Consider the following 9,899-nt stretch of genomic DNA (forward strand, 5'->3'; position numbering starts at 1 on the left):
TCAATTGTGTTTTTTGTGCTTTAGTCGGTAAGCGATCAGGATGGAAAGAGAAGCTATGCCAAACAAGAAAGTCTGTAGGAACCATTAAGTACTTTGTAAAGGGACCCAGGGGTCCGAGGCTCTGATAAGGGACACTCTGAGGCCAGAAGACAGCCCACCTGTAGTAGGTGAAGGAGACGGTGATGACTGTGAACCAGAACAGGCTGCCCCTTTGGAAGTAGCCTGCACCTGGCGCCGTCCCCATGGCTGTAGCGACTCGGCTGGGCTGTCTTTTACACCGGGCGAGGCAAGCGGCTTCCTGTGCACCAGACCTAGAAGGCTTCGGTGGCGGGTGACCCCGGGAATCCGGTGCAGGAGGCACCTCCCTATTTCAGCTAAAGAGGCTCCTGTTTTGCCGCCCTCATAATGGCGAGGCTACTTTCCGAGCCTATTATAATTTAAAAAAAAAAAAACAATCTAAGTCCCACTCCCTTCCCTCCTCCCACTCCCTCCACAGACCCTCCCCCTTCCAACCCTAAAGAAGTGCCAATACACCCCACCCGGTGGAAAGTCCAAAACCCTCCCTACTACATCTAGGTTGAGCAAGGTTTACATCCAAAGAGAATAGGATCCCATGAAGCTGGTATATGCAGTAGAGACACATCCCAGTGTCACTATCAGTGGCCCCACAGTCTGCCCCAACTGTCAACCCCCTTCAGAGGGGCTTGGTTGTTCCTATGATCATTCACTCCCAGTCCAGTTGGAGTTGGTGAGCTACCATTAGCTCAAACAAACTATCTCAGTGGATGACTCCCTCATGGTCTTGAATTCCTTGCTCATACTTTCACTCCTTCCACTTTTCAACTGGAAATGGACTGAATTAGAAAATATTATCCTGAGTGAGGTAACCCAGACCCTCAAAAAATGAATATGGTATGTATTCACTTATAAGTGGATACTAGTCATAAACAAAGAGCAAGCAGCCTATAGTTCAGGATTCTAGAGAAACTAAATAATAAGGTGAACCCAAAGAAAAACATATATAGACCCACCTGGAAATTGGAATCAGACAAAATTTGGCAAGGGGTAGAAGTAAGGGGAGAAGGGGGAGGTTGAAGAGAACTTGAGCAAGTTGGTCAGACTGATGATTATCTTAAATATCACCATAGAACCTTTGTCCAACAACAGAAGGGAACAGAGGCAATGACCCACGTTGGAGCATTGGACTGAGCTCCCAAGATCCAGTTGAAGAGTGGAAGGAGTGAGAGTATGAATAAGGAATTCAAGACCATGAGGGGGTCATCCACTGAGACAGTTTGCTTAGCTAATTCTTTAACTTATATTAGCTCATAATTCTTGTCTATGTTGGTCACATGGCTTGGTACCTTTTTCGATGAGGTTTCTTGCTTCCTCTGTGGCTGAGTCACAACTCAATGATCTCAACCTTCATCCCTTTTCTTTTCCCAAGAAAGCTGACTTGGGGAGAGTGGGATTGACATTTTCACTATTCTAATAATGAAGTTCATTTCCCAGGCAATCAGTTTCCATCATAAGGCAATTCAGGACCCCTCAACAATCAGCCATCTCATTACCATACAAAAAGTCACTTACAGCTTAAGAGACTTTAAGGGCTTTAAGAGAGTAGTGCACCAGGATCCAGAAGAGAGATCACATATGTGTTTCTTATTCTATCACAGTACCTCAAATCTATACCAACTTAATTTCAATGACGTATGGGGATGCTACTCCTTTGTAGCACTGTCTTCCCTTCCCATCCTTGAGCTATTGTATATACTGTGTCTCTATGTATTAAAAGCTGACAAATATATTGTTTGCAATATTTTTTTTTGAGACAGGGTCTCTCTAGGTAGCCCTGGCTATCCTAGAATTCACTAAGTAGACAAGGCTGGCCCAGAATTTGCAGAGATCCTCCTGTCTCTGCTTCTCAAGAACTGGGATTAAAGGGGTTACATGTGTGTGTGTGTGTGTGTGTGTGTGTGTGTGTGATCACACCTAGCCTGCAACCATTTTTAATATAATTTTATGCTGTCATTATTACTATGGTTTTTGGTGGTGCTGAAGGTTTCAGTATGCTAATCAAACATTTTGTACACTCATCTCAGTTTTATAAATTTTAATGAAGCCAAGTAAAGAAAAAACAAGTATATATTTGTAGAATCTGTTAGGTTTCCATTGCTGTTACAAAATACTTGGGGAAATTAATTTAAATGGAAGAAAAGTTGATTTTGGCTCATGATTTCAGTCCATGGTCATTTGACTTCATTGTTTTGGGCATCATGGCAGGAAGTAGAGTGGGACAAAGCTGCTTGCCACATGGAAAGGGGGGAAAGATGAAGAAGAGGAGGGGGGACAGAAGGAAGGGAAAACTAAAAGAAGAAAGGAGTGAGAAAGGGAGAAGGGGCAGAAGGAGGAAGGGACAGAGGGACAGAAGGAGAGTGAGGAGACACACACACTCACACACACGCACACACACACACACACACACAGAGAGAGAGAGAGAGAGAGAGAGAGAGAGAGAGAGAGAGAGAGAGAGAGAGAAACCCTTAAAGGTATGCTTCCAAAAGTGTAACTTCCTCTATTAGGCACTATGTCCTAATAAAGGGTCTACAATTTATACATAGTTCTATCAGTTTGGAATCAAGCCTTCAACACGTGTACCTTTAAGTGGTATTCAAGATCCCACCATATGAATTAATGCTGGTCTTTCCCCAGGCTTCCTTCCTTCCTTCCTTCCTTCCTTCCTTCCTTCCTTCCTTCCTTCCTTCCTTCCTTCCTTCCTTCCTTTCTTTCTTTCTTTCTTTCTTTCTTTCTTTCTTTCTTTCTTTCTTTCCCTTTCTTCCTTCCCTCCTTTCTTTCTTTCTTTCTTTCTTTCTTTCTTTCTTTCTTTCTTTCTTTCTTTCTCTCTCTCTTTCTTTCTTTTTTTTTTTGAGATAGGGATTCTCTATAGCTTTGGAGCCTGTCCTGAAACTCACTCTGTAGACCAGGCTGACCTCGAACTCACAGAGATCTGCCTGCCTCTGCCTCCTGAGTGCTGGGTTTAAAGGTGTGTGCCACCAGCAACACTCCTCAGGTTCTTGTTTCCAACCTTGCCATGTGGTCTCTTTCTCTGGCACTTCTCTCCTCCATTGTGATGCCAAATATCATGAAATCTTCACTAGAGCTGAAATGATGGCAAAACTGTGCCCTTGAACCTCTAATACCATGAGTGAAATAAACATTTCCTGGTAAAATAACATACTTAAGTATTTTATTACTGTCTTCTAAAAGTTTTATGGCTGTATTTTTATGATCTTTGATACATTTTGAGTTAGTTTTGTGAAGCATGATTAATAGACTCAGAGAGAGATTGGGATTCAACTTGAAGATCTGAAAAGCAACACAGTCAGGTACTGGCTCAATTCGAAATGGCAGCCCTGCCTCCAGGAATCTCAGAATAAGACTGTGTGTTGAGAGCTGTTTCCTCCCATTGTATAATTCTCTCTAGGGCTGGGATTAAAGGTGTGAACCCCCATAATTAGAGTCATGTACTGCCCGGTTTCTATGGCACCTAGTGTGGCTACTGGGATTAAAGGTGTGTGTTACCATTAGCTGCTTTGTAAGCCTGACTAGTGGGGCTGTTTTACTCTCGGATTTTTAGGCAGGCTTTATTTATTAAAATACAATTGAAATGCCACTACAATTTTATTTATGGCATAATGTACATGTCTGACTTCATTCTTGTGTATGTAGATACTCTGGAGACTGAACATTCCCTTCTCACTGAATGAATTTCACACACTTGTCTAAAATCAACAGGCTTATTTGGGGACCCTCATTTGTATTGAATTGGCTAAATGTCTATAGACCTGTTTGATTTCTGTAGCTTGTTAGTAAAGTTTACTGCTGAAAGCTGTAACCCTTTCTTTTTCAAACACAAATTGGAAACCATAATATACAAGTAAAAGACCCCCAAAAATGCCCAAACAAAGCAATATGAGATAAAAAGTCTTCAAAATTGTCATGGAGTTTATTTTGTGTTGGTCATCTACTGATAGTCTGGGGGGGGGGGTCTACACTTAAGTGTGGTTAGTATATCCAATGATACTCTTTGGAGAAAACTATTTTTTTTTTCAAATGGGTGCCAACTGCAGACAGCTTATGTGGTAAAGGATGAAAGCCCGTGTCTACTTTCCCCTCTCAGTGCTGGGACCCTGTCTGGCTTGAACCTGTGTAGGCTCTGTGCTTGTTGCTACAGCCTTGAGAACTGTCAATCTTGATTTGTTTAGCTCTTTGGGGAGTATTTTCAAAAACACTACAGGTGTAGCTCTTTGTAGTTGTAGGTGGTTTGCTTAGCATAACTTATGGTCCTGGGGTAGACTGCCAGTACTTCAAACGAACAATGATTATTCTGGCAACTTGGACCCCTTACAATCATCATATGAATCTGTGGATCAGCTTACTGATATTTGCAGAAAAAACAGTTGGAATATTGATAGAAATCAATTGTGTCTGTGGAGTGCTTTGGCTAGCATCACCATGATGACAGTACTAAGTCTCTCTCTATCCGTGAGGACTGGATGTTTCTCCATTTATTTATATTTTTGTTAATTTCCTTGCATGGTATTTACTATTTTTCTGTGGGTAAATCTTTTACCTCTTTAGATAAATTAATTTCAAGATATGTATTATTTGTTTGATATTTCAAATGGAATTATCTTGTTTTCTTTTGGAATTGCTAATTGATGATTTATTTATAGAGACAAAGCTAATTTTCACAAGTAATTTTGCTGAAGTAATTTTATTAATCTTTTGCTTTCTTGTGTATTCTTTGGTATTTTCTATTTTTTTCTTACTTGTGAATGAAAGTAGTTTGTTTCACTTCTTCCTTTTCAGGTTTGTCTAATTTCTTTTATGCTTTCTTGTTTGAACCATTTCTGTATAATAATGTAATGTTGAATTTCCAAATAAATATGAAATTTTTGTTTTTTTCTTGTTATGGATTTATAGTTTTGTTATCTTGCCTTTTGTCGATTGCCTCAGGGCAGAATACCATGGATTATTTGTCTTAAACAACAGCCATTTCTTTTCTCTCAGTTCTGGAGGCTAGAAATCCAGCACCAAGGAGTGAGTGGACACCAATAGGGTTTTTTTTTTTTTTTTTTTTTTTTGAGGTCTGTCTTTTTGATTTGGAGAGAGCCACATTCTTGTGGTGTGTCTTCTACTCTCCAGTCCCACAACTGACATTTCCACCCACACTACTGGGGATTGAATCTAGAGCATTTCACATGTCAGGCAAGTGCTCAACCACTGAGTTTCATTCTGAGCCTCCCTTTTAGTTTTTTTTTTTTTATGATACTAGATTTCTCTAAATTCCCTACGATGTCCATGTAGTTACCTATTTCTGTCTTCCAAGTAGCTGGAATTATAGGCCTGCGACACCCATCAGTCTTCCATTGTATACACACACAGCTGTTCTATTGGATGAGGACTCCACTCTTCTGAGACCATCTGACCTTAGTTTCTTTCTTTCTTTTTCTTTTTATCTTCTGCAACTCTAGAGACTAAACCAGGGGCATTTTTCCATGCTAGGCAAGTGCTGAGACTCACCCCAGTCTCCTTAATGACTGTTTTAAAAGATTTTATTGCTGACTGTATTATAATTGAGGGTTTAGATCTTCAGCATATGAACTGATGAAAATGTGATTCAGTCATTGCATTAGAGTTTGCTAGTTTTTTGTCCTGAAGTAGTTAGTCCTTTTGTTTAGCGACTTTCATAAACTAATTTTGTATGTTTCTTGTTGCTTTTGATCAGTGAAGTCATTGTTTCTTTAGCTCATGTTTAGTTAATATTTTGACAGAGATTTCCCTGAATATTATGAGCTTAAAACTAAGTGGAAAACAAAAGAAGCAAAAAGCAAAACCTAAACCAAACCAAGTACCTCTTCCAGTTTTTGCACATAGTTGTGGGTCACAGAAGCCCTTTAACTCATATCAGACTTGCACTGAGTCCAGAGATAAGTTTTGTTCTTTTTGCATCTTTTCTGTCGTGTTCATCTTATCCTGGATAGACACACAGATTTCTAAATTCACTATATACATGGGGGCTTTAGAATATTTTAATTTTCCAAACCGTTTCCCCCAGTTTCTGCCCAGGTTTCAGATAGTCTGTTGTCTCCACTGTTTTGCCTCAGTTCTCTGTAACTTATTCATCTTCCTTGTGATATTTAGCAGCAGTGCCACGTTTCCTACACGAGTTCCAAGTTTGTTTTCAGTTTGGACTGGTGGCTTCTAGAAATCCTACATAAAATGAGAACAGAAATATCATCAGTTTGTGAGTCAGCACTATTCTGTCTATAGCTTCCATCTTCTAGCTAAGTCTTGGGAGTTTCCAGCCATTGTTTGTACAGTTTTTCTGCTTTCCTTCTTTCCACTCCTGGTGTGTGTGTGCTCCATATAAGTTAGTGCACTTAATGATCTCCACGCTCATGTGAATTCTTACTTTTCTCATTTTTTTCCATCTCTAATCTTTCACTCGCATAATCTCTGTCAGCAACTTCATTGAGTCTTTTCTCTTACAGCTCAGACTGATTATCAAGCATCTCAGGAAAGCTTTCATTTCAATTTTTATACTTTTCAATGTGAGCTTTCGTTTTCGAATTTCTGTTCTATTGATTTTGCTTAGTAATTCCGATATCATACTCATTACTTTACACATAGGTTTGTTTAATTCTTCAACTATATTATAGATATCATTACAGATGCTCAGAAGTCTTTGTTAAATCTGACCTCCAGGCCTTCTCATAGGCCACTTCTGTTGCCCAATCTCCTGTTTGATTGTTTACACTTTCCTGCATCCTTATCTGTTTAATATTTTTATATTGAAGATTTGACATTTCAGATAATATATTTTTGACACTCTGGGTACTTATCTCCCTGCATTAGGGCCTTTTAAACGAAATACGTGTTTTGTAGTTTCAAAACTCAGCTAAACTATTTTAGTGAAGTCTTTTTCTACTGCAATTTAAAACATATGATGTCATTCTTCAGAGGATATAGCACACAACCCTCACTGGATGATACAATTTTAGCAAAGCTCTTTTTCATTGTCATTTCCCCTCATGTCTTTGTTAAGTTGTCTATCTGTAAGTATTATATTCAGCAGTTTAGCCTCTACTAATTCCTATCTTGATTGTTGCAATCTTGATGATAAAAAGGTTTTGTTTTTTTTCATCATCTTTGGTGCATTTGATGGCATGGTTGATATTACTGGAGACTGAACCCTGAGCATCATGCATATGTTCTACTGCTGAGCTACACCCACAGCCCTGGAAGTAATTGGATTTTCTTTCTACCACAGGAAAGCTTTTCTTCACTGTCTCTTTCCCTGATTTTCTCTGGTCTATAGTTTCTTTCATTTCTCTCACTCTCAGCATCCCTTAGTAGCCTATAGTTATTTGCCTAGAGTGGAATCCTCATGAACTTTCCCTCTTTCATGTTAACATGTCCATGGGTGTCACCCTTGTTCAGTTCAGGTTTAGGCAATCATAAAGGAGAGACTTTACAGGGAGACACAGTTTCACAAACAAACGCCTTCTACCTATGGCGCCTATGATTTTCCTATCCCCTCTTTCATAATGTTCTCTGAGTCTTACATTGGAGTTGTTATGTAACTCTATCAGCTGGGGCTGGTCTCTACAACTCAGCATTTTGTTTTGTTGTGGTTTTCTCTAACGATCTTGTTGTTGCAAAGACAAGTTTCCTTGATGTGGGATGAGAGCTACACTCATCTGTGGGTTGAAGGACAAATACATAGAATGTAGTTAGGAGATCATGCTGGTTTAGTAAAAACACTGGCTATCCTCCAAAATCCATGACTTCACTCACTCTGAGTTATTGACTAGATCTCCAGTATTAGGCACGATTTCCCTTTTGCTGAGCAGCTCTGAAGTCCAGTTATAGAGCTGTTCGTTATTACCCACGTATTCGTGTCACTTTGCCCTTAAGGTTACGGTGCCGTGCTGGTGGTTGTTGTAGTTCATAGGCATCATCACTGGGTAGGATTGTTAGTTGATTCCCTTCTTTGGAAACTTGCATGGCACCTTCTGGTACCATGAACGCTAGTCCTCGGGGAGGAGGCTTTTGGGTCAGTTCAAGCTCAGGTGTCTCTGGGTTCTGTGTCTGAAGTACATGGTGTCTTCTAGTAAGGAACTTGAAGATATCACATAGCTCCGTGATGATTCTTTTCTTTATTCTGTTGTATAGTTTTAAACTAGCACCTTCTGTGTGATAAAATTCGCTGAACATCTTCATGCAGCTCTACACATATAGCATGTTTCATATCTGTGATTTTTGAACTCTCGAAATTCAGTATTTTATTTTCCACGTTTCTCCTTAATGTGATTATATTTTCTTCTTCCATCTAGAGATTATATAATAACTTTGATGCTTTTCTGCAAATTGATTGATTCATCTTTATTAGTTTTATTTTTGTGACTTCTTTGAATATCTAATAGTTGTTCTTATGTGCCAGATGTGAATTTAATTAGGCAAGGTGCTGTTGTTTCTCTTACTATTAACATTCTTGAGTTTTGTTCTGAGACACAATACAATTACTTGTGAATAATTTGATCCTAATAAGATTTGTTTTTAGGGTTTGCTGGGCAGATCCTGAGCTCCTTGTAGCATATTTTCCCCCGTTATTCACCGTATAAAATCTTTGTGCATATTTAGATTTTTCCATTCTAGCTGGTGGCAAAAATGAACTGTTTCTGGGCCCACATGAGATCCAGAGATTGTTTCCCAAGCTTCTTTTGTTTAGTTCTTTGAGATTCCCACTCTGAAAATCATTGTCATGTAGTATTATTCTATGTACAATTTGAAAAGCCATTAAAATTCCAGGCATATGACTTCCACAATCCAGTAAGTGACAGGGAGTTGTTGAGTAAAAGTGAGTACAATGTCTATGAAGATTTTTCTTTAAGAAAACATTTCTGACATTTAAAAACCATTGTCAGTGTCACTAAAAATAACACTGACATGTGCTAAGTATTCCAAAAGCTGTCATCTTAAGATTCCTTTAATTTGATAAGAAACATTTGGTCCCCTGTTGTTGGAAGAGAGGACGGTATATAATACCTGCTTTGTACATAGCCCATCCCTCAGATAGCCTTAGAAACCACCATGTTGCTACTCAGCCACTGCTCCAGAGCCTCAAGTAATGAGGGTGGAGGATTATGGAAATAGCAAATTTAGAAAGTAGAATAAACTCAGTGCTCGGTTCACACTAATAGGTGGCTCAGTTTGGTAATATAGTAGTGTTGGGTCACATTCAAGTACAGTTATTTTTGATTTGATGCATATGGAAAAATGGGATACAGTTTCAAGTAGAAATTCTTTTTCTGTGTGTGTGGTGCTGAGTTGGAGCTCAGGGCTTTATTTATGATGAGCATGTTTTATCACTAATTCAAGACCTAAGACCTTCAACCCAAAGTAGGAATCTATAACTACCATATAAATACATTTCAGAGCCACCTGGAAGCTTATGAAATTATAAAATTATATGTGTTTCTCTATATATATGTATATGTATTTTTATGTAAAGAGTTTTTGTAGCTTTTTCCAGATTCTAAAAGGTATTATGACCATACTAAGAGTTTTTCTCACCACCTCAGGAAGCCCTTTCCTGCTTTGCTCTACGATTTAGACCCAGTGAGTTTAATTATGCCCACTTGCACAAGCAAATGGGTATTTACTGGAACATAGGCAACTTATTAATGACTATACTGCTAAAAAAAATGACATCCCTTTCCCAGAACCCATTAACTGCCCATAGTCCATCAATGCAAGCTTAGTTTATTTAAAATTAGCTTTTCATTTTTGAGACATGTTCTCATGTAGCCCAGAATTTGTTATATTGCTGA

At 38.9% G+C, this 9,899-nt stretch overlaps 1 pseudogene; it reads right to left on the reverse strand.

The window, feature by feature from the left end:
- Positions 1-301, reverse strand: LOC126491590 (transmembrane protein 254-like; annotated as a pseudogene).
- Positions 302-9,899: the final 9,598 nt, after the last annotated feature.

The sequence above is a fragment of the Alexandromys fortis genome, unplaced genomic scaffold, assembly GCF_014885135.2.
Source record: "Alexandromys fortis isolate MF-2015 unplaced genomic scaffold, M_Fortis_MF-2015_v1.1 scaffold_266, whole genome shotgun sequence".
Classification (NCBI taxonomy): domain Eukaryota; kingdom Metazoa; phylum Chordata; class Mammalia; order Rodentia; family Cricetidae; genus Alexandromys; species Alexandromys fortis.